We start from the raw sequence: 26220 nt of genomic DNA on the forward strand, positions 1-26220 counted from the left end.
ACACCCCTCTAGTGTATTTGGGGTGTGCTGCCCTGTAGCCTTGCCCTCCCCATCTTTCTTTAATCTTCGCCAGGTCCTCAGTCATCAGGTGAGTCTCCTGCAGCAATGCATTAGACACCTTCCTGTCCAGAAAGGATTTCACTCTGTTCCTGCACAAATATGCACCCAGTCCCCTCACGTTAATATGGGCTCGACTGTGATGTCAGCTACCCCTACATTCACTTTCACGCTTCCCCCGGCTCCTTTGCCCCATTCGTGCATGCTGTTTTGTGACCAGCTGCGTGAGGACCCAACAATAAACCTTCGAACCAACAAAAACTTGAACATTCACCCAGTGACTGCCTTTTGCAGGCCATTGGGTGCAGCATAACAGGTGCTGGCAATGTCCAAGAACACTGTTAGGAACAGCCTTACCTTGCGGCGCTTCTGGTCATCATTCATCGCTCCTTCTGTTCTGCGGGCATCTTCGGCGGTGTCATTCCCATCCCGGCACGCCGCTTCCTAAGGAAAAGGGAAAAGAACAGAAAAAAGGCATTAGTAAGCATTCAGCAAATCTTCGCTTATTTTTGAAGACTGTACAAGCTTCAAACGCTTACCTGAATCCCAGCCGCTCTGGGGAAACTTTGTCTTTGGAACTTCTCATCCATCTGCAAGAGGGAAAAGGCACTCCAGGTTAGCGTGGAAACATCTAGAGGCGCTTGCTCACCGCATTTCTTCTTCATAACCGGCATCCACGCTGAAAACGTTGCGGGACCTAAAAGACACAGAAAAGAACAATACAAATATGAAAGGGTCGCATCGCGCTCTCTCACCTTCAGCGTTACTCATCTCAGCAGCACATCGTCATCCCCGGACGCCGGCCATCATCTAAGGAAGGAAAGGAACGAAGTTAGAGAACTGTTCAAAAGACTCATTATACTTACCTGTCGGACTCTTGCCATTGAAGTAACTAGGCAGCAACGAGCCTGCATCAATCAACGCGCCCCTGCGCTGAAAGCAGGACGGAGAGCACACTTTCCAAGAAAACAAGGTGAGCTGTGGATCAAAGGGAAGGGTTGGACCTCGGGGAAGAAGGGGTTCAAGCACACAGAGACAATAGGGAGTTAAACTCTACCAATCCTGTGTTTCAGGCCCAGTCTCCAGTTGAGTAGACTCCAGGGAAGGGTTCAAGGTCGTAAGAGGTCAGAACAGGCTGAGTGAGGTCCCCGTGGATACCAGGTGAGCGTTACATAGTTGTCTTGTTTTTTCCTTTAGTGGGCGACATCACTGCAGGATCCGGAGTCGATGTCAACCAGGGACCTTCACTGAGTTGCTGCTGTAGGAGGCCCCTCTCGTCAGGCCCACCAGTTGCACCGCTCAAAATCCGAGGCCATGGCCTGGTTGGTTAGGGAGCACTGCACCAGGGTCCTAGTCAGATGTCTGATTGCACAAGTCGTGGAGCCAACTAACATAGTCGGGGTGTGCAACCACTCCGGTATCTACTGAACTCGTAGGACACCTGTTAGGGGTACAGGTTTACGTGGCTTTCACTGGACTTCGTCGCTAGCCGCAATACAGTGATTCCAGCTGTTTCTCTCACTATGTATCCCCGGTGGTAATATGTACAGATACTGACTTTACTGGACAAATATAGCACCCCAGAACCAGCAGTACAACGTCTGTTAGTGCACAGCCGTAGTTCGTGTACCACCCTTGCCCACTCTCCAACAGCAGTTACCTTCAATGTGCTTGCCACTGATCTCTTGACCAGTTCAGTCCATAGTCTGCTGGGTGGGGGGGAGACCCCCTTACTGTTCAGAGGAGCCTTCTCTGTTCGTGCCCTGGTTCCTGCGTTAAGCTCTGTCGGCGCTGCTCGCACCAGCCTCCCAGCCAAGCAAACTGTGGGGTCACTGTCTGCAGCACACTGTCCACTTCTTGGTTTCCTCTAATAGCCTTAGGCAGCGGGGCTCCCAACTCGCTGTGCGCTGTACTGATCAGGGTGACAGTGCTCCGAGGATACCTGCTGGAGTGATCATCGGATAGGAGCCGCACGTCCCTGCTCGGAGCACGCGGCTGCAGCACCTACACAAACCTTGGAACCTCAGCTTGTTCTTTGCGTGTACACGTTGCTACAGCAGGCAGCCTGCAGCCACGTACCTTTCTGATGGCGCTCTGTGGTGCAATCCGGGGGCTGCTCCTAATTCCTGCCTCGGATCCAGCAGGCAGTGTGCTCCGCTTCGCCTGCAATATTTTACAACCACTGTAGGGCCGTGCGACAGTGCCCAGGGGCCCTCCTGGCCCCACGCGGCAGCCCCACAGAGCACTGCTCCATGCGGCGCCAGTGAACTCCACTTGCTCCCGCCAGCTCCACTCCTTCACTTGCTCCACAACAGCCGCTGCAGTAAACGCGCACCTGTACAGGGCTAAACCTCCACAGTCCTTCTCCTGTGCAGCTCACACACGTCGGGGTGCAGGGCTTCCAACCCCAGTCCTCCGACGCACAATTCTGCCGTTCAGTCTTGTCCAGAAGGCTCTCACTTCTTGGGAACCAGCCCTTCTGCAAGGTCCGCACGTAACGATCCAAGAGGCAGGCCAGAGGACCAATGCCCCTCCCCCACCTCAGGCCCGACTCGCAGCTCCATCCGCCATTTTTCACGCCTCAGGGCTCGCTGCTTCCAAACTTCATTTACGCTCCTAAAACACTCCAATTTTCACTGGGGTTGCGTTCAGGAGCAGCAGGACCCGTTCCCACACTGAGATGTGCTCACTTCATCGATACCTTAATTGAACTGCTTCTTAGCAGGATCTGATGTAGGATCTAGACGGGAGCTATGATGAAAGACTGCCTCACTCCATGGGCTCAAGCCACGCCCCCCCCTTTGAGTGTCCCTTATACACACAGCTTCTGTATTCCTCGTAATTGTAGCTTGGGGTATTCTTCCCCAGCCTGGGTCCCAGACCTCCTTCACATGATGTTTCTGTATGAAACCTGGGTATTCCCCCAAATAGACCTTGAGAATCCCTTATTCAGGTAGCCAGGGAAGGGCTGGCGTTCTCAGATCCCATTCCTGGGGGTGGACGAGCGAGAGAGGATCACCTGGGTAGGGGAGCCTGGGGTTGTGCTTGGGGGAAATACCCAAGGTGAGAGGCGGTGTTATACCTGGGAAGGAGAGGAAGAGATCCCTGAGACCTTCGTAGGCTGTACCACATCTTTCTCCCTTCCTCCCAATGAATCTCTCTTGCCCAGATCCAACGGCCCCTCTCAATATGACAAAACCCCTAGGAACCCAAACCCAGCTGCACTATCTCTCCCAGAATACCTATTTCCCTGTGTCCTACCCGAATACTCCCAGTCTCTTTTGATTATTTCCCGAACTCACAATCTGGTTTGACAAAACACCACTTTTCCCCCTATTCATTTCACAAACAGTACCAAACTTACCCTTCCGATTGCACCTACCCCATACGATGAAAAATATAATTCCCCATGACACCTCTTCCCCATCCTACCTAGTAGGATACTTAGAAACTCGGCCTCCTCCCTTTTCCGACCAGAACACTTTCTCACACCTTGAAAACCAACAAACTAACACTAAAACCGTTCACCTGACACACGGGGCAGGCAGAGTCAGGCAATTAATAATAAACACACACACACACCTGACGGCCCTTTCCTTTCCCCACGGGGATAAAAGGTGTAGCACGAGAGCACACTACTAGCAAGGCAGACCACACAACGAGACAGCTATCCCAGGGCAGCAATTCAAGAGGAGGAGAAAGGCAGTGAGAACCGAAGGGGTGTCGAGGAGAGAAGTGACCTTACCCTTTCCGACCAAGACCCGCAAAGCCTCCATGGAAGGAATCATAAGACCGCAAACAATATCCAGTGTGTGTTGCAGCAGATGTCAACAGTACTTGGAGAAAAGCCTAGACTGATAATCAGGACAGGAAGAGATGCTTGCTACCGTGCTACCGTCCTTGACTACAGAGACGAGAAAAGCCAAGCGGTTCATCGCAGCCACAGAGTCATGGGGAGAACCGATAAGAAACCCAACTGTGTTTTAAGAAAGTCGAAAATGGCAAATCAAGGGAAGTTCAAAGAACTGTTAACATCTATGGGGAAAACAAGCTTCTGAGGGGTCCGTCACCACGTGGGTGCTCATTCGGGACATTCTGGTTGATCCCCTGTTTGTTGAAACTAACAATAACAGAAGGCATTAGGAGAGTCGCAAGGAAAAGGTCAAAGTGGTCATACAGGGGTCTAGCAAAATCCCCTGTACAGTCGAAAGTCTTCGACTGGCAAACCATTGGAAAAACTAAGGGAAGTGAATCCCGCGTATGTGGAAAAAGTAGAACGAATTGCGAGGCTGGTAAACATGAACCCGACCGAGGGATGGCTGCAGAACGTGGCAAAGCATGATGCCCCAATGAACATTGTGTTGACAAGAGTGCACTCAACAGAGGGATGTCCACAGTGGGTTGTCTAAAAGGCCATCAAAACTTGTGAATACCACAGGTGAAAATGTTTTGGAAAAGCCGTAGTGAACCCGACGGAGGGAGACTAACATTCGAGAAGGGTCTAAGCCTGGAAGAGGGGGACCCAGGGGTAAAGAGTCATCACCCTGAGTGCCATCAGAAAGGAACTTCTGCCTGTGATTTTGAACATACCAGGCCCTCGGAAGCAAGATACTTAACCACTGAAGGTCCTGATATCGCTAGGAACATTTTGTGATTCGGAGCCCGGAAGAGGGGGACCCAGGGGTGAAAAGGCATCATCCCACATACATACGGAAAGGCACTTTTTGTTTGTTATTTTGACCCCATCAGTTCCTCTGAGGCAAGAGACTTTTTGTAGATGAGACTTAACCACCGCAGGTCCTGAAACCTGAGAACGGAACTGTAGTCTGGTACTCTGAAAGCTCTATTGTGTGCTGTGCTCTGGTGTCCCGTGCTCAAAAAGTGGGGAAGGAAGACCCCCGGCTATCACATCCTGACTTATCATTTGTGAACACTTCTTTCTTTCTTGTGAACCCTATCCGACACTCTTTGTTGTATTTAGTTTTAAGGATTTGCAATAGTTTTTTTAGTATAGGCCCTTTTATTTGACATGACGCCACTAGCGGCCTTATTATTTGATAGTCCTAGCTTGCTCACATCTTAGATTTAGGTTTAGATTAGGTGTTTTTACAACCTACGTATACAGTTTAATAAACACCCTTGAACTGTGATCACTTGTGTCTGTCTTTACTGTTGCTACCATGAGTTTTTTTTACAGTTCACAATAGTCTGTTTAATCTCTTTCTTCCCCAGCCTTGGTTTACTTTCCTGCCAAGGTCTGTGCGGGTTACTGGTGTTTGCCCAGTTCGTATTCCCCTTTGTTTCTAGTCGGGTTATGCTTTCCTTAGGTGGGTCACAGACCCCGTCACTTCCTTATATACCACAGTCGCTTGGCTTATTCTCCCCTTGGTTTACAGCCTTGGTTTACTCTCGTACGAATGGCTGTGTGTGCCACTTATGCTTTTACAGTTCCTGGTCCCCTTATTTATTGGTAGGGGTATGCCTTTGTTTTATGGGTCCCAGACCCCCTTCACTAGGTTACTCTGTCTTAGTGGGTGTTGCGTTCCTGCTTCGCTTCGGGTCCCTCTCACTCTCTGGGTATCCCCAGCCCTGTGACAACCCACCCATGTACCTATACCACGTTGTCCTGCTTCCCCGCTGGTCTGCCGCTTGAGTCACGTGCCTTCTGTAAATGCTTCTGCAAGCATGCTGCCATCCAGGACAACGTCTGCTGTTTTGCACTCTGGGTGTGCGCGGGCCTCGCCGAGTTCTCGGTTCATGTTGGACCGATGTTGAAGACGCCATCGTTCTCTTCCTTCTCCTACTTCAACTGACAGCGGAACAATAGGAGCATCTGTGATACTAGAACATGTGTACTTGTTCTGGTTGGGGATCATCATTCCTCGTGGCCTCTTCCTCGTCATGTGGAATTGGAAGGTAGTGATAAAGAGACAGAGGGTGACAGAGATGCACAGGTGTGTATTGTATACTGTTATTCCCAGATGTCCGCCCTGCCTCTCAAAGGGGAACTCCCTCCCCATGGATCTACCTGTTGAGTGTCACTCCCAAGGAAAATACCTGGTAGATTCATTTCTCTGGCTTGAGGGCAAGGGGCTTCCCCTATGGAAGCAGCGACGATACGCTGGGATTCATCACAGTACCTTATATTTTTGTAAACTGTAGTACAGCAGAAGCCAAAACTAACACAGCACGAAGCACAGGAGGAGAAAAGCGCAGATGGGCACAGCAGTTCAGCGGTCTAGACTTTTTTTTTTTTGTTGCTGAAATCCACTTCCCTGCCGTGACTGTGTCGCTTCCTGCCTTGGTGAATAAGTGTCGGCAGTCTGCGCGAATGAGCGGAGAGTGCGAAGCATGGGAGTAGAAAAGCACATTTGGTCGCAGTTTGCTGAAGTGCCCAGAAGAGCGAGCGAGTGGTCGGTGAGTGATTGTAACCATGTGGTATATATCAAGTGCTTTTTGTGGAAGTGGCTGTGAAGCCCTAGTTTTCATTATAAGGCATATTTAGCTGTTGGTTTGCCTCCGTTGCTAATTTGTAATAGATCGTTTTGTGACTGCTAATCGGTCTAGGCGACAGGACCGGATGGATTAACCAAGGGGCAACTACTGGGAGAATTGACTTAATGCCTGGGAAAGTAAGGCATGTCAAGAACAGTCACAACTTTAGGGGAAATAAAGCGGCTTGCTGCATGGGCTACAGACATGACTGTAATAACACCATCTGGAACTCTCCGAGAGCAGAATTTGAGAAAGAGCAGGTAGTATGCACAAAATAACAGTAAGAATAAAAATTACATTTTATTTTAAGGGTGCATCCAGTGGCGCAGGCATGTCCATGGAGGTGCTAGATAATGTGGAATCTGGTGTATTGCTCCCTGAGACGGGGGCAAAAGAGGATATTGGCCTCTTGGCAGAGATGGATAACCATTCTCTACTAAATGTCTGCTACTCTTTGCAACAGGAGGCACAACTGACAACGTAAGGCAGCACACCAGGGTTGATAATCGAAGAGCAATCCCAGATTGGTCGTTTGCACCCTGAAATTCAATCACGTAGATTGTTGAGCTCACAGCGCCTGACTGTAATAAATGGATTTATGTGATCACTGCGTCGCCCATAATGTCGACTTCCATTAGATCACTTTCGCCCGCAGCCGCAACCTGCCTCTTCTTCCCTCCCTCCTTACCTTTTGGCAGCACACTTCTGTGTTTTTTTTTTTTTTATTTTAATAAACGTTCTTGTCCACCACCCCCCCACACCTCACACTGCCCAAAACAATGCAGGCGGTGGACACCACTGCAACCCCTGTTTTCCTTAGTCTGTGTAAAGGGTGATCTGGATTTTTGTTCTTCGCAAAAGCGCAGTATTGATAATGTCGCCACAATTGTGACATTTTGGACTGATCCCGAATAAATCAAGAGCAGACCCTAACTGGTAGGTGTGAGACGAATGGAGAGGGGATGAATGCGACCAACAGCAAAGCATTATGATTGGCTCTGAAAAGCGTATTAAAACTTTGCAACTATATTCATGGTGAGATTCAAAAACATTTCACCATACTCAAAATTCTGGAGACAAATTTGCCAGGCTAGCTGTTGATTAATGCAGCAATCGAGAACGGACATGCATGTTAAGATCAGGCGGGGTAAATGTTGCCCAGGTTGCCAAATGATCCCCCGAGGAAAGGCTGGTGAAGTAATTGGCTGAAAATTCAGGTACCGCTATAGAAACTGTGGCAAGTGGGCAGCAGGAGGACTCTTCAAGTTACTATACTCTCAAGAAAAGAGTGCAGAAAACGAGGAAAAAAAGGATAACAACAAGCACGATAGCGGGGCTGTTGTGCAATAGGATAGTATCATTGCCACTAGCCATGTGGCTGCACTGCCCGAAAAGAATACAAGGTTAACAAAGAAAGCAAGAAAGAAAGAAAGCAGACTGGTGGAAGAAACAAGTCCACAAAGGTAATCTGACTATTTAAGTCGAGAAAAGAAAAAGTTAATTAAAAAAGGCCTCAAAACAAGCCAACAGTCTATGGACGATTAGTCACTTGAATTAAATAGTTTCCAGTTGGACGAGGATATATTTGATCTGGAATATAAATCAGCAATGGTGAAGATTGAAGTGCCAGTTGCTGATCAGGATTATAAAGTTGGTGATTGCAAAGGAGGCTTTAGTAAGCCCTCAGTCATTCACGATTACCAGCCTGTTTTTAATAGGAAACAGTCCGGTAATTCGAGGAAAGGTTTTGAAATTATTCAGCTATTTGGGTGCTCATTTTGAATATGTTGGAGAGTGAATCGCCACCTTTGTCCAGAATTACGATTATTCATCAGAAGTGGTGGATTTAGTAAGATCTAAATGTAGTTCCCTGTTAGAATTTGTGTTTTTCCTTTATTTAGAACCTAAGAATATATCAGAATCCTGTATCATTACATCATGTAGGTTAGCAAGGTTTTGTAAATACATTAAATGAGGGCCCAGGTCAACTGGTCGGAAAAGCGGAATCCGTAATTTATATTGTTGACTCAAAGGTTAAATTGCATTGGGAGTGGCTATGTAATTCCTTCCGGCACCTCAGAATCAGCCGTAGTCTATCAAAGTGAAGTCATGGAACACACGTGGCAACTCGCACCCTTTTACCACAGGAAGTCATTCATTTGATTTACTTAAGAATGCAGACACTATTTTGATTCAAGAAACTTGGCTAGTGGACAACGTTGTATGTGATGGTTTAACACGTTATGGAAAGAAAGCTGGAAAGGGAAAGATGGCCCCGCCCTATGGAGGGTTGCTAATACTATGTGCAAATTGGATTAAGTCTTATGAAATTCGAGGAATGGTTGACAATGTACATGTATGCCAGTGTGTGTTGAGGTTAACAGCCAAGACGACGTGGTGGTGATTAATTTATACAATCCTCCTAGGGGGAAGTATACTGAATATATATTAATGAATATACATGATATCCTGGTGGCAGCTAAATGTTCGAAGTGGATGGGAGGGGATCTGAATTCTAAATGTTTAAGAAGTGGTGAATTCTGAAGCTGTGTTAACAGTGGCAGCAAAAGGTCAGGGAGCGAAGAAGTCGGGGAGCGAAGAAAGTCAAACATATGTGCTGGTTGGTTGAATTTGTATATGATATTGATCTGCACGTGTTAATGGTCGGATTGGGTGGACATATCGGCGTCTGCTACGTGGAGACGCTGTGTAATACACCCTACAATATTTTTTTATGTCTTTGCAGAGTTGATATCAAGGGTGACGTCTTTGAATATGATGTATTTTTTTTTTATTCTTTATTGGTTTTTTCCTTTACACTAGGCCAACACAGTATAACATCACTTTGTTGTATCTTAAATAATATTCAGCTGAAATCCCCTCCCCCTCCCTGTGTCCCCTCCGACCCACCCAAACAAATCATAACAAGAACAACACACATGGCTGGTTTCCTACCAGAAGCTCACCGGTTCCCTCCCCATGACCGGCTCCCCAGGCCTACTCTGAACTCCTTCTCTCAGCTGACCAGTTGGGTTTTCACTTGCCCTTGATCTTTTCTCCCCCCTATTGTCTCTCCACTGTCAGGGCTCAGGGAGGTTGATCATCCGGGGAGCTGACCAATGCGTCTACTAAGGTATTCCATGTGGTCACGTTTCCTAAGTTTTCCCCCCTGCCAGTCTGTATCGCTTCATACCACACCGTAGCCTCTGCCATTGACCAACGCTTCAGATCGCCCTGTGAAGATGGATTTCTAAACTCTGACCTGGTGGGCAGAGGTTTAGGATGCCACCCTAGTTTAGTGGAACAAGGGAACCTTCTGGACAAACCAGGACAATCTACAGTAGCTTGGCATGCGGTCAGGGCCAAGTCTCACGAGGGGTGAGGGTGATCGGAAGCCCACAATTTGCACACATAGTAAAACTACACAGATTACTCTTAGAGAGATGTATATCAAAAATACATTTATTATAGGCTTTTATAACTAAACACAAGTAAACCACAGTAATAAAGAGTTACCACACACACTTTTCACTATGTAACATATATACAAAATGCGTTTAGCTTAATGCAGATGAAAGGAGAGAAAATGACCACAACCTTCAACAGAAGAAGTACGTTCAACACAGATATCGTATTAGGCAGTTCTTCAAAGTCAATCCCCATCTTATGCAGTCCAGCCCTAAGAAGCAAGGAGACTTATGCTCAAGAGTACAGCATTGCATTAACAACGTGCCGTCGTACAAAAAGCGGGTTCTCTTCAGGGAGCTGTATCTGTTCAGGAAGGGGGTTGAGGCGATGAAGAAGGCCCTAATCCTCGAGGAGGGTCTACCCTTGCAGATAGTGACTTTCGGAGTTCGGCAATAGCTGTGGAGCGCAGTCTAGCCCAGCTAACGTGAGCATCTGTTTTGGGATTCTCATGCGTAAAACAGATGGATGTGCCAGGGGGCCACCGGTAAGTGATGTAAGTACTCACTGACCCTTGACACAGTCCAGGGAAATCTTTGCCATTCTAGTCCAGTTCGCTAGTAGGTTTCACCCCTGCAGTTACAGGTCGCTCTGGCTCCGAGTGGCTGTGGGACGGGACGATCATGTGTGGCGGGACAGTAGCCTTTTCTCAGCTCTCGAAGAAAGGAGAAGGATAGTTCCGGTGCAGCACGTCTCAGGACATGGGCGTGGGGGAGGGCAGTCACCACACCGGGGTGACACAGGGACCGCAAATGCTCAAAGTGTCGAGTCTCAACTCGGTACAGCAGCACTCCTACATGATACCGCGGGTTCGAGCTGGTCAGTTTTCTTGATGGCCCAGAAACTCTTCCGAAGAGGCTCTTTGCGAGGGTAAGCAGGAGGTGCCAAGAGTAGTTGGTCCCACTACTCCAAAGCTTTGAAGCGCCCTTGCATGCCTTCTTGGTACGATTCAAAAGCAGGGGTCTGACGGGACAACAGCAGGGTCAGGGTTCCAATCCTTCAGCACGTGTTCTGCGGTTCCATGGGTCTGCTCTTTTGTGCAGGATACTTGGCTCCTTCTGTAGTTCAGTGTGAACTTTAGGTGATCGACCTGGAATGGATGCAGAGCCCCTTCTCTTATCCAAGATTTGTTTCGCGCTGAAATCTGGGATAGACAATTGAAGATCTGCTCTCTTGCATGCACGCCAAGCGTGGGCCAATCATGGCCCACATGGTTCCAGTCATTCAGGCATACCAGACTTACTGGCACCAGTAGTGTGGCTTGGGACCAGACAGTCCCAAAACACTTCCTGGGCACTAGCACACTTGACATGCAGGAGCCCGCAAAAGATGCCGTTTTTTTGTGGGAGGCTGCATGCCCAAATAAGAAATACCCGGGTCTCTCGACCTGGGGTAAGGCAAAGGGACAAAATGGCTAAAGGACAGAACAAAAGACTTCGTGGCACGGCCATTTTCAGCCTTGGCCACAGTCTTGGGGCCAAACGCGGTATGGTCCATAAAAACGAAGGAAAAATGCCTTTAAAAGTAGACTGCTGCCACCAGTTCGTCCTAGGCACACTAGTACAAACACCAACAAATCGTTAGAGGGTGGGTAGGGCCATAAAACAAACTGTACTGGGCACTTTAGAAATGGCAACCTAGTCAAAGACTAAGGGAAACATAGTTTCCCAGTACCGACAGCCTGAGGGACGTGTCAGTTTCCCCATGACAAATGGGCGAAAGCCGAGCGGAGTGCAGCTGAAGGCTGTGCTCCACTGGAAAGTCAGGTTAGGTAAGCCAAACAAAAGCAAAACGTTTGGGAGGCTCCATAAATGGAGGGAAAATTGCACCTAAGGGAAATCCTTCTTAACACTTCCCACCACTCATTTATGCGTGGACCCTCTCTTGATTTCCACGCCATGGCAATCCTTTTTGCTAATAACCAGGCAGTATATTATCCTGGTTACTGATATAGCATTTTATGGGCGCCTAAACACCAAGTGCACAGCCTTCCGGCGTCCATTTAGAACTAGTTATGCCTCCTCTTCTGAGCCTCTCCTGCACCTCCTGCCAGAATCCTGGGGCCACAGTACATGCCCAAAACATATGCATCATATCTGCACTCCCCTCCCCGCACCTTGGGCACTTCTTGTCGTTCGAGCCCAGAAATTGCAAAATTACGTGTGGTTATCATATAAGCCCTATGATGCACGTATAGCTGGGGCAAATTCGGTCGGGCATTCTTAGAGACCTTCTTCGGGTAGGCTAATGCCCGAGTCCATTGCGACTCATTTGCTGCTCCGTAAATTCTCTGCCTATGTCTGTTTCCCTATTCACTCCTCCATTTCGTGTTCTCCCTTGTTATTGTCTTCAACGGTCCCTGATACAATCTGGACACACTGTGCCCTCCCTCTGAGGTGACAAACAACAATGCAAGAACACTACCTTCCTCTAGGGGGAGTGGGATACCCTTTCACCTTTTCTTTACTTCGTGTATCAATCTAGAGTGGGTCAAGTGTTGTACTCTGCCCACTCCATACTCCTCTATTTCTTGAAACCAAAGTAACCTATCAGATGCAAACAGGTATCCCACCATCGCCTGCTTCTTGGCCTCCCACTGTATCCTAATCAGTACTAGATCTCCAGTGTCCTTGCCATATATCGGTGCCAGGGGAATGTGAGTGGAGTATGGTTCTCCCAATTTCAGCAACGTCTTAGTCCTAGCCCAGATTTTCTTGCCTAGCTGCAGGAGACAGGGGGCGGGGGGTCTCTGATTCTACTTTCTCCTATCCACAGCGCTTCTTTTAGTAACTAGAGGGTTAGCCTTGCGCTCAACAGCTTATGCTCCACAGTCTCAATTTCTGCCAACCACTCTGCAAAGTGTTGGAGTTGTCCAGCCAAGTAATACAATTGTAGATGGGGCGGAGGGTCAGGGGGGAGTCTCGCTCCTCCGTCCTTACAATCTCTACACAGGACTATCTGGAGCCTCCCTGATCCCCATACATACCTCCAGGGCTTTAAGTGGGCCGGGGCCTGCCGGGGCCGGGCCCCGGCAGTCTCCAAAAAGTGAGACTGAGTCGGGGCCCTGCCGGGGCCCCCCGATGCCACCAAGCCACGGCGGGTGCATCTCCCGCCACAGACGCGCGACGGGAGATGAGCCCGCCGGTCGGCGCCGGTCGCCCATCAAGAAGTCAGGCGCCGGCGCCGCACAGCAGAGTCAGGCAACACTGCAGGCAAAGCTGTGACTGACAGACTTGCCAGCCAGTCACAGCTTGAGCGACGCTGTGACTGGCTGACACTTCTGCCAGTCACAGCTGCCTGGAATGTCGTTGGAAATGGCGCACTTTCACTCCTCTTGAGCCTCGGTGACGTGACTTCCTCAGGCTCACTCACGAGGAGTGAAAGTGCGCCATTAGATGTGTTTGGGAGTGGTTGACTGAACCGACCGTCCGTCGGTTTCCTTACCTTCTTGCTTCTTCTTGGAAAGTAAGTCTGCCACTGTCTGCCTGCTTTAATGTTCCTTGCTGTTGCAGTTTCAGCTGGTCAAGGCGAACTTCGCACTTCAATGTGTACGTGTTCGCCTTGGAAAGCTGAAACTGCAACAGACAATTCTGTTACGTTTAAAAATAAACGTTATTTATTTTTCAAATCAATGTTCCCCTTTACATGTTTTACTTTTCTGTTCCCTCGCATGCACTTTCTGCATTTTCTTTAGTTTCTTTCCCGTTTTCAAACATTTGGAATGCGGAAAAGAAACTAAAGAAAATACATGCGAGGGAACAGCCTGTGTTCCCATCATAGTTTCTTCATTTATTATACCTCCTGCCAGGGCCGTCACGAAGGGGGGATGGGGGGGCAAACTGCCCCAGGCCTCGGGCCCTCGCGGCCGTCTGGATAGCAGAGATAAAAAAAAAAGATTAAAAAAAAAAAGTTAAACACAGCATGGATACATGATATGATATAGGATTTATTTTATTTATGTCGCGGTCATGCACAGGTGTTTCAGAGCGTGACCAGGCAAAGGGAAGGGGAACAAACAGGGAAGAAAACATAAACAAACGATCTTACTAGGCCCAGTGACATTGAGAACGCCAAGTGCATGGGGAAGGGAAAAATGGGTACAGTACATGGGATGAGTGCATCCCTTATTCATAAAATGATGTTGCATGGGATACCCTACATCTGCGGCTCCTTCTACTGGATATGGTCTGCCCTGGTGGAGGCCAGGCCCAGCAGAAAGCACGATTCAGAAACGGGTCTTTTCATACCCTGGCTTGCATGGCCATGCCTAGAGCGGAAATGCTCATGGCAATCATGAGCCTTACCCTTCGTTTTTGCCTTTCAACGCCTGTAACATATTGTTTGCACTGAGTGTCAAAAATGCAAGTTGTTGCACCTCATTTACGCTACACGTACGTGCTTAACTTAGAAATCTAGACAGGCACAGTGGGATTCATTAAACTTACACTGGTGCAAGTGCAGTTATGCGCTACGGCAAAATCCGCCCCAGTACAATAAAAGTGTTCTTTTAATGCATTGTGGCCCCCAGGGCCATATTTGTCCTATTGATAATAAGGCATGGCGTTTTCCATGGGCAATTAATTGCCCTGATGCGAAAATGCATTGAAAGTATGAATGTTAGCCCTAGTGCCAATACCATAACTTGCAACGTTGCACCTTTCTGTACCAAGACTTATGCAGGGTCTTCAATGGGGCTTGAAATTAGTGCTTTGAAATGCTTGCCTTATAAGTTGCCTTTTGACACTGGTTCCTCCACATCAACCACTTGCTGACAAAGGAGGATTTAAAGATTTTCAGTGGGCATTGTGTTTCAGCTCCCTGCTGGCTGGCCGTCTTGTGATAATCAGCGGCTATTAACTCCTAGCTGTATTTCTTTGTCTGCATTATAATGTATGTACCAAACGGGTGCCTTAGACTGTTTTCCGCTCTAAGTAATCATCTTCAGCCATGCCTAGGTAAAGAAAACATAAGTGTTATCAGGTGGCTAGACTGGCCTGCATTGAATATTGGGCAGTCTAGCCAGTAATAACACTTATGGGCCACAGCTAGTCTAGATATACATTCCGTGGCATGTTTCTTTTTTTTTTAGTGGCTGTGAGTCCTTATATGGTAATACTGGCCCAGATGCCTTTGGGTTTGGCGCGCTTTACATATGCTGAATAAATAAATAAAATAGATTGACTGCAGTCTCCATGGACATTCTTCAGTTCAAAAATTAATCAGCCACCACTGAACATCATCTACCTGTCACTGTGTATGATGTGTGTTTTAATGTGCACAAAGGGGCAGGGCAGTCCTCCCTAAAGCTGGCGTCACACCACCCGCCGTCATGCCATCCTATATATATTTATGCATAAAAATGTTAGTCTGGAGTGAACTTGTCTTCAGTAGAGAAACATAACTTAGCTGTAGTTGATTTGCTGTCATAATAAAGAACCATATTTGGGATCCTCCACACACCAGGGGAGGGTTATCGCATCTCCTGTTTGCGGCGGCGCCGCTGGTGGCCCAATACAAAAAATCATTAGGGGGCCTCACCAAACATTTTGCCCCGGCCTCGCCACACTTTGTGACAGCCCTGCCTCCTGCTCTTGTCTTCATGATTACACACAGCTGCTTTCTTTCCAAGGAGAGAGTCTTCCCTCTTGGCGAATCTCAGCTCTTGGAATTCTCGGCTTTTCCCTGGTGTCGTCATTTTCTTTGTCAAGTGTTTTTCCATTAGGGCTCTGCTTCTGTCTCTCCATGGACCTTCTTATGCGGATTTCTTTACGTCCCGTCTCTCGTCGCCATTTGTAGGGTTCTTACTTCTAATGTATTTAAATAAACTTCTTACAAATTCAGATTTGTGTTCACTTGTGATGTATTGGTTATACAGAGCTCAACATTGCATTCTCATATTATGGCACATTTAACCAACCGCTTCGAACGGTCTCCACGGCCAGAATGTTCGGGCATATATGGTTCTACCCTAGGGTGTGCTCCTTCATTACATGGCATGTGATGTCAGCACCTGGCGGCAGCGCCTGGTGTCCCACCTCACTACATAATGCCCCTGTGCCATTGAAGACAATTCCAAGTGCTTCCCCTTCATAGTATCTGCCAAGTTGTGGAGCTCCCTCTTTGCTTTGAATCCTTATTTGTGTATGTTTGCTCCACAAATCAACCATGTATTGGGAAGTGAGAAGTAAACTCACTGAAAGTGAGTGTGTTTGTTTGTTTCCTCATTTATAAGGCGCACCAAACCCTCGGGTAATTGGGCGCAACGGTTACAAGGTTACTTTAAGCTTCATGTTACAAACATTGCATGATATATACACAAGGTACAAAATTGGGAGTACAAAGAGTCCAAAACAGATGATACAGTATGGGAGACTATATTGCAAGCATCAAGGTAGATAAAAGGTCAACAGGATAGTCGAGAACAAAGTGAGAACTATAGGTTATAGTGTAAAATTGTGTGGAAAGTGTAAGAACTAAAAGTATATGATTAACTGCAGAGAGGTCCAAGGGAAAATAGTAAAGGGTTAGGCAGCCAACAGTAGCCATGGCCTTTTACCACACTTCGCTCTATGCTAAATCTGTCTCTTGGATGCTGCAGTGTGCGCCCCCCTGGCTACAGGGTGCATTCAGGAGCTTTGCATCATCACATCGATTCCCAGAAGTAAGATGCGAGGTTGGGGACACTACATACCTCTGTCAACTGAACTCACACTCTTGTGTTGTAAGATATCACATCCCATCCTATAGGAAGGGTCTCATTATTGGAATAGGAAGGATTGAGATTTCACATCTCAGGCTATGGGAAGGGTCTCATGTTTGGAATGGGAAGGAGTTGGATATCACATCTCATGTTATAGGAAGGGTCTCAGGTTTGGTATTAGAAGCATTGAGATATCACATCTCATGTTACAGGATGGATCTCAGGTTAGGAATGGCAAGGTGTCGGATATCACATCTTATGCTACAGGAAGGCTTTGAATCCATTTATTAGTGGTTGTTAGGTTTATTTACCACCCAAATTAGAATACTGCCTTTGTCACTGCAATAAGATGTAGTAATTTATATATAAACTAGGTTCAGAGCAGTAAACTACATTTTCTTTTTTTACAGATAGGAAGCCGAGAGTTTCGGCCGTGCACAGGTTAGAAACAGATCTGCTAGTGATACACCCAAGATTTTGAGCGGCCATTAACGATGTCTGCGGTACTTCCCAAGCGCAAGTCTGTGCAGACTTCATTGTTTGACTACTTGCCATCAGCGAAAAGATGTAAGGTGGAGGAGGCTGCCACCATTCTGAGTGGGGATGAGGAAGCTAGCCCAGTCAATTCGAGAAGTGAGGCACCAGAAATATGCCAGGATTCTTGCGCTAAGGAGGCCAGTAGCTCCAGTGCATCTCCCGCTACACTGCAGCCTATGCCAGAAGAGCCTCTTCTAACCCCTGATTGCTGGAGCGTGCAGCAATGGTGCTATTTTAAGGGGGAATATGAATGGATTTTTCTGGCTTCAGGCCACATTGGATGCTCTGTGTGTAGGGACGTGAAAGCAACAGGTGGCTTATCCGTGCACTCCTGTGGGCAAGGTTTGCGCATAAGCATGGAATGGGCCGATGGAAAGGTGGGTCCTTCAGGTTTTGGCAAACATGCTAGGCAGAAGCAGCTCCGAAAGAAGATTATGGAGCACAAGTCAAGTGGTGCTCATAAGGCATCACAAGACATTCTAACAGCGCGAAAAAATAACCACTTGACAGAAGTCATGCAGCAAAGCAGTGGCAAACATTTGGAAAGCACATGCAGAGTGTTTCACACTGTTTTCTACTTGACCAAAAAGAATCGGCCATTCACAGATCACCCTGATTTGGTGGACCTCCAGGAGGTGAATGGTGTTGAAATGGGTCGTGTGTTGCGCAGTAATGTTACTGCAACAGAGATAGTGAGACATATTGCATCAGAAATGCAAAAGAAGTTAGTGTGTTATATCAGAGAACACAAGCCAAAGATTTCTGTGTTTGTGGACGAGAGCACCACTGTCAGCAACAAATCAACTTTGATTATTTATCTGCGGGGTCTTTTCGGGGCTCATTGTAAACCAGTCACCATTTTCTTTGGTCTAGTGGATCTCCAAGAGACAAATGCCTTGGCCATAAAGGAAGCTCTGCTGGGGTATTTTGAGAATGTTGGCATCACAAAGACCCTGTTGCATGAGATCAGGATTGCTATTTGTTCGGATGGTGCAGCTGTAATGTTTGGTAGCAAAGGAGGGGTGATAACATTATTGCGAGCGGAATTCCCAAATCTTGTGTTATCGTGGCATTGTCTAGCTCACCGCCTTGAACTGGCCATTGGAGACACTATTGATGATGTTGGTGGGGCCAATCATTTTAAAATGTTCATGGACTCTTTATATGCCACATACAGCATGTCACCAAAAAACACAAGACAGCTACAAATGGCTGCCAGTGATCTGGGTTTGCAGCTGCAGAAGATAGGGAAGATGCTGGACACACGATGGGTTGCATCAAGTTATAGGACGGTTCAAGCTGTTTGGAACTGCTTCCCTGCTTTGTGTAAGCATTTCGGAGAAGCTGCTAAGGATCTCTCAAGACCCAAAAGGGACAGAAGCAAATATGACGGTCTGCTTAAGAAGCTTACCTCCAACTCTTTTGTGAAAGATTTAGGGCTTATGTGCGATGCCCTTCAAGAACTGAAAGACTTGTCTCTGGCTCTTCAGAGCCGGGATATCACAATTGTGGATGCACACAGACTCTTGGTGGGGCAAGTACGGAGATTCTTTGCGATGAAAGAATCTCCGGGGGAGTTTGCTTCTACTGCTCAGAGTGCAGTTGATTGTGGACACTTCAAGGGCGTTCATATTTCCCAGGGAAGGGCAAACTCTGTGTCTCTGAATGAAAGGCAATTTTATCAAAGCCTTTCAGTTAACCTGGCCAAAAGGTGTGCTCCAGACTTGGATAAAGAACTTGTAGCCAGTTTCAGTGTCTTGGATGCAAAGAATTTACCGAATGATGAAGACATTGTACTTTATGGTGAAAATGAGATTCAGAGACTGTGTACGAAATTTCAACTCCCAATCAGAGACACCATCCATGCCTTCAGGGATTTTAAGGACTTTGGTGGCAAAAGGTGCCCTGAAGCATTTAGGGCTTTGGTTGCTTGCATGGAAACGTTGCCCGCAAGTAATGCAGATTGCGAAAGGGGCTTCAGCGCCATGAATTTAATTGCTTCGCCAAGCCGAGCATCCCTCCATGTGGCCACTATTTCCTCATGTTTATGGCTGAAACTTAATGGCCCTCCAGTAAAAGCATTTAAGCCATTGTCCTTTGTAAAAAGCTGGCTGGCAAAAGGGAGACGAACAGCTGAGGAAACACACTGCGAGCAAGCTCATGCAAAGAAGGACTCCCTTGAAGATTATTATATGGGGTTCTGGGAAATCGTCAATTAATTGTTTACACATTTGAATGCACCTGTTAGTGTACTTCAACACCTATCCTTTTGTCAACGGCCCAGTTAAGGGTCCAATACATAATCAACTTGAGCTTTGATTTGTTATACTTTAAGCCACGTAGCAAGCAGTCTGCTACACAATATGTACTTAGTAATGTTGGCCCGACCAGTTGGGAAATTGTCAATTAATTGTCTACACATTTGAATGCACCTGTTAATGTACCTCAACACCTATCCTTTTGTCAACGGCCCAGTTAAGGGTCCAATAAATAAACACCTTGAGCTTTGATTTGTTATACTTTAAGCCATGTAGCAAGCAGTCTGCTACACAATATGTACTTCGTAATGTAGGCCCGACCAGTTTTACCATGTTGCATTTAGGCCCCGTCCACCAATTTGGCCACGCCCATCATGTTTTAGGCCACGCCCCCAAATGAGGGCCCCCCCTCAGTTTCTTACCCCACTTAAAGCACTGCATACCTCCCTACTGTTCTGTTGAGCTCTTTAAAGAACTGCATTGGTATAAGGTATGGGACCTTTAGGAAATGATACAGCAAATGGGGGAGGGAAACCATTCTTAACATTGCAACTCTGAGAGGGGTAATTCTTCCCAAAACTTAAGAGTTCACTATCCCGTCTTTTACTCTCGGCGTGTTATTTTGGTGGGTCATTTTACTGTCATGATGTATATTGACTCCTAGATATCTGAATGTGTCAACCTTCCATTGTAAACCCAGGTTCGGGAGTCGAGAGTCTGCCACTCCTACCCATCCTGCCAGTGGGAATATGCAGGAGTTTGCCTTACTTATCGCTATTCCCGACAGCTCTGCAAAGTTATCCAACACTTCTAGATAGGAATCTAGGTTATCTTCGTGGCTGCGCACTGATAATAAATAACCTGTCTCCCGCGTATAATAAAACGACATGTGTCCTGTTCACGCGATGACCTGTGTCCCTAAACTCCTTTCTGAAGAACACTGCTAGCGGCCCTAGGAACATGGAACATGGGGGACAGAGGGCATCCCTGTTTGGTGCCTCTTCAAATGGGAAACTGTCCGACACTTGTTTGCCTGTGCGTACCCTTGCTACCGGGCCAGAGTAAAGCATCTGGATCCACTTAATAAACCTCTCTCCTAATGAAAGCTTCTTAGGGAGGCAAATAGCCACTCCCACCTAAGAGTTGAATGCCTTAATTGTGTCTAACGCTACTACCGCACATACCTCCTCCCACTCCTGTGTAATCTCTTGAGGTTCGCAGATGTCTCCCTCCCCGGAACCTATCCTGTCTGATCCGGATGGATCATTAGCCCAATTACTGTTCGCAATCTAGCTGCCAGGACCACCGTAAGCATCATGGTATCCTGATTGATCAGAGATATTGGGTGGTATGATTTGCAGTACTTCCCTTTCTTTCCAGGTTTCCAGATTGGGATTATAATGGACTCTGCCATGCTATTGGGCAAACTACCTTTTTCTTACGCTTCTTCGAAGGTCTGGAGCAACCTTGCGGCTATTTCATCAATTAATTCTTTATGAAATTCAGCTGATATGCCATCTCCCCCTGGCACCTTACCCGTGGGGAGTGTAGCAATCACACCTCGCACCTCCCCTATCGTAAACGGTGCTCCCAACTCTCCCGCCTGTGCTTTGGTTAAGGTGGTTAGGTCTATATCTATCTGAGTGTTCCTGATCTCCTGGCCTTTATCTTCTCCCCCTTCACTATACAGGTTCTGCTAATATCTCCGAAAGGTTTCATTAATCTTACTCTGTGACCTCCATAATTCTCTGCACTCATCCTCAATTTCTGTCACCCCTTCTCCGTTGTCCACACTCAGGCCCAGCCATGCTAGAAGTCTACCCGGCTTATTCCATTGCCCATGTAACTTCTCGGTTTATCTAGCATAATTATATCTTCCCAGCCTCTCCCAAGGTTCTAGGCATTCCTGCCTCAGGGTAATGAGTGTACCTTCGGTCTTCCCACTCCCTGGGGAGTGCGCCTTCCTCTATTTATTTATTTATTTATTTATTTTAATTTTCGCTTCGATGTCGGCTAAACCACACTCCAGCTCCCTTCAGATCCCACCGGACTTTGCCGTTGGAGCCCCCCTTATCACCACTTTAAAGGCGTCCCACAGTGTACCCCTGTTACTTGCACTCCCCTCGTTGATACTGAAACAATCTTCTATTTGGTGCGCTAAGCCTTTCCGGAATGGTCAAACCCGCAAGGCTTCCGCTCGCAAACTCCACGTGATTATCGGGGCTGGCCTTTTACTCATTATCCATCCTACGGACAGAAGGGACCGGTCTGACATTGTCCTCCCTTCATATGAGGCCTTCACAAACTCCCACAGTCATTCTATTCCCGTAATAAAAATAGTCGATGCGCGTGTACACATCAATCACACTTAAGTAATAGGAGATCTCCCTCTTCGGTCCCATTAACCAGCGCAACTCCTCCAGTAATGTCCTTGGAAACTTTGCAGGGGGAGATGGAGTCCATGTTTATCATCCGACCTATCTAACCCAGGGTCTAAGGTACAATTAAAGTCTCCCCCCCCCCCCTAAAACCACGTCCTTCTTTGATAGGGGGTCCGTTTTTTATATAAGGAATGGAAGAAAGTGGATGCATTTTGACATGGGTGTTTATCAAGCAAACCTCTGTCTTGTCCAGGAAACCATGTGTCAACACCATCCTCCCTTCAGCATCTGTGCAGACCTCCATTTTCCTAAAGGGCACATACCTGGAATAGACTCATCCAAACCCTCCCCCCACCCCCTCCCTTTTCTGCAGAATCTTGTCTCTTTGCGGTAAGGTGCGTCTCTTGTTGTAATGCTATCTGTACTCCCTTCCGTCTCGTATATGACGCTACCCTGACCCATTTTACATAGCCATTCAGACCCCAGACAAAACATTAAGTACTTCTGCCATTTGGACGTCCCCACATCTTCCCATTCTCGACCCTCCGTCTCTGTCGTGAGCCTCTGTTTATTGTTGTTGTATTCAATTCCGCCACGCAAGAAACAGCAGGGAATGTATTCACGTCTTGCCCAGTGTTCTTGGACATGTATGCAGTTTTATGGAAATCACGTCAAAGATTTGATGGGTATTTTACATGAAACCTTTTGGTGGAGATGTGTATCAGGCCAAAGTTTAGCTTTACAATTAGCAGTTACTAGAGTCTGGGTAGAGGTTGACTTAACGTTGATCAAGAGACCATGAAGACTGGTGTGTTTAGGTCAGGCTGATGTATAAAGCTGAATAAGGGACATGTAATTATTGTGCTTAGCTCATAGTTAACTTATTTCTATGGTATGTACATTTTCTAGTAAGAGTATTTTAGAATTGATAGTGTAGTAAGGTGGCAAAGGTCAATTTGATGAAATGTTGATATTGCGGCTAGAGAATAATGAATTGCTTGTTTTAATTGAGTTTCAGTGTATTGAAGGGTTTTAATGATTTAGGATAATGAATTATTAAGTGTTATTGATATGACGTATATGTATTGGTATGTGTGTAACGTTTATTTTAACTATATCACACTAATAGAAATCCTTGCTAAAATACTATCACATTGTATCTAGTTTAGCTTCCTTGGTCCAAAATGGTCACTTTCTCTTGGGCTGTTTACAACACAGATTGAAGTGGTTCAGCTACACGATAATCACAGGGAGGGTAGGTGCTGGGAGTCGAGGACTTTGGATCAGGATGTTGTTGCATTTGTACATTGGTTTGAGGCTGGCCAAGTTTCTTAACCTGATGGGTACTGCAGGTACTTTTATTCTGAAGAGCTGTAAAATAGCTCAGCCAATTAATGAATCTGTTGCAGAGAACTCATGCAAACTCTAGGCTACAATTTGAAGTCCTGGAAGGGTTTACTTCACGTTTAAACCTTACCGGGTTTATACATTTAGAATCACAGACTCGGGTAATGGTTAAATTTGCTATCAAACCGTTCTGGTGTCAGTGAATGCATACTGATATAAATGATCAATGTATATTGATATTATTTTAGGAGATTCCTAGTACTGGGGTGGGGGTCAACTTTGTTCCTTACATAAGTGCATTCATATAACTGTTTCTGTGTAGTTCACAGCAGGGCTGCAGGTGCAATAACAGGACTGTGGTCCCAGAAACACCGGGCGTGATCAGGTTAGGATTTCTCTGTGCCTCTTAAGCAAATAGTATAGAATAGTACATTGTTTGTTGTCTGGTTGCACACATTATATAAACGGTGTCTTTTTACAGTCTGAGTGTCGGGAGAAATAAGAACTGAGTTTACAGTATATCGGTGTGCCTGGCTCTGCGGTGCTTGGTTTATTTATTTATAACACTTAAGCGACTGGTTTCTAAGCACGGGATCGGGATTCGTACCTGTGTTGCACTGCCTTGCCTTGTTTCCAAGACAAACGCGTTTCCCCTGCTCATAAAATGTGTAACCGCAAACTGAGCGCAGCTGGCTTGATAAGTCGGGCTGGTGGGTATTGGCTACCTACCAGAGTTCTTGAAGGGTCAGTATTAGACAATAGCTTTAGTGCTAATCACCTGCTTCCAGATGCAGAACAAGTGCATGCTGGGGACAGTTCTGGGCAATGCTGCAGGGCCGCCCAAAGCGAGACAGGGTAACTGCTGTTACCATCAGCAGGCCAGGAGAGGGTGAGCCCGGCTTCACCCCCCCCCCCCCCCCGTCTGCTCCTCTCCTCCCCCCAGCTAGAGAGACACGCAGTCTATGCAACACAAAGCTGAGGAAGGGTGAGGTGTGAACAATCACCTCACCCTTTCCTCCTTGCAGCAAGGTTCTAAGCACCTAAGGAAACCAACAGTCAGGCAGGGATCAGTTTCAAAGACCTGCCCCCCCGAGGGGGCCAGACAGTTGGCTATCCGGCGAGGGGCTGGAACACAACAGCCCCCACTACTATACTTATCAAAGACCCAGGGCTCCCCTGGGTCTTATAAATACAGAGCGGCATGCTCTGAGAAAACACAAACAGTTTGTGGACCCTGAACGGGGACCCAACCCCACAGGAGGTGCACTGTTTACTCAGTGCCTTCCAAACCTTTGCTTCTTTACCACAAAACCTTCCCACCCTACAAATAAGGGAGAAGAAGTACAAGGCACTGTACGGTGCCCACAACAAGTCGTGGGACATGAGAAGGCGGGCACGGGCCAGAGGGTTTAACCCCAGGACCCGGTGCCCAAAAGTATGTTACTATTATGATATGTGATTATTGTTATCTCCATAACCATATCTGTACAATAAAAGCAAACAGCCTTTTATTGCCAACACTTGACAACACTGTGTGAGCCAAATTATTCTGGGTGAGGGTATGGGGTCGGCCAATAATCATGCATCCATATGGGTTCAACAGTTATGTTATATGGCCAGCTATTTTGTCTGAGCGAGTGGAGCTGTCTAAGGTGGGGTAAGATTATTGAATGATGCTTTTAAAAGCATATTTTTGTTTTCCTGCTGCTTGGTACATTGAAGCGTGTTTACAGGTATGCTTCTTTCCATTTTTGCAATTTATTTTTCTAAAGCCTGCCTTTCACCGCCGAACAAAGAAGAGCTACATCTACAAAGCCAAACCTATGGATTTGTCAGTTCATGTTATTGCTGTTACTTTCTCTTTAACAAAGGAATCTGGCCATCTCATCTTGCCATGTTTTATACAGCGATTCAGACATGCGTTGTAACCATAGTCTTGTGTTTCTCCTGTTAAGAGATTTAGCTTGCAAAAGTCTTGCCTGCATTAAATTGAAGCTACTATTGTGAGAGCGAGAGAGACTGGCCGGCGTTGCTGGAGACAAACGCTTCACCAATGCTCCCCATATTAGAGTTTTGTGCTTAGACAAGATTCACAACAACTCTATTCAGCTTGTTTGAGAACATACTCCAGCATTTCTTTTCCATCCAGAATGTACTGATTCCTTCTGCCAGTTTACTCCGAATTCTTACGCTTCCAAGGAAACACTTCATTTGAGGTATGCCATTCACATTTTCCCAATATACATTGCCGTCCTCCAGGTATGAACGAATGCAGTTTAGTTTAAATGCTTTATGATCCTTTGTCATCGCCCGTAAGTCTTTGATGTCAGAGAGAACCATGCAGATTCTGGAGCTGGCCTGAAAATGGTGCTTTTTTTGACAACACGTGCCCTTCTATTTAAGAATGTCTTTTGTTCCTGCTGTGGAGCTGCAGCTTTTGTGTGGACACTGCATTGTGGCGGGAAGAAGGGCTGTCCTAGGCTGTCCTCGACTAGGCGTCTCCCACCCAGTTACCTCATACGTCACATAATACACGCTGCACAGAAACCGTGTGAAACAAAATAACCCGGACATACACACACAAATGGTGCTACACCTAATCTTGGGTTTGGCATAGGCACAACCAACCTGCTGTTAAAATTAAACATTTAAAGGCAGATCTGTGTTGGTGGATAAATGCCCCTGATGTGTGATGATAGCCTCACCTGTTTTGTGCCCCAGCCAAAATTGCAGATACTGCAGTGTCGGCACGTGACTGGGGTATTAGTCCACAGGGCTCTGTCCACCCCTTGAATGCCTTGGTACAGTACCCCTGCTTGGGTTGACAAACTTAGGATGTGCAGTGCCTTGTTAACCTATTTCTCTCTGTGTCCTGCATCCAGACTAGGAAACATTAGAATCCCATCTATGTTGGTGCCACCAGGTGATCTCTAACTGCTACCACCACATCCATGCCGCCCAGTTTTTTATCACATGGCTG

At 46.8% G+C, this 26220-nt stretch overlaps 1 protein-coding gene across 5 annotated transcripts in view; it reads left to right on the forward strand.

Annotated features, from left to right (window-relative positions):
• Positions 1-26220, forward strand: part of ORC3 (origin recognition complex subunit 3) — an 876882-nt gene that overhangs the window by 365701 nt on the left and 484961 nt on the right. The gene's annotated exons all lie outside the window — the stretch shown is intronic.

This window comes from Ambystoma mexicanum, chromosome 4p, assembly GCF_040938575.1.
Source record: "Ambystoma mexicanum isolate Mex_15411 chromosome 4p, UKY_AmexF1_1, whole genome shotgun sequence".
Classification (NCBI taxonomy): Eukaryota; Metazoa; Chordata; class Amphibia; order Caudata; family Ambystomatidae; genus Ambystoma; species Ambystoma mexicanum.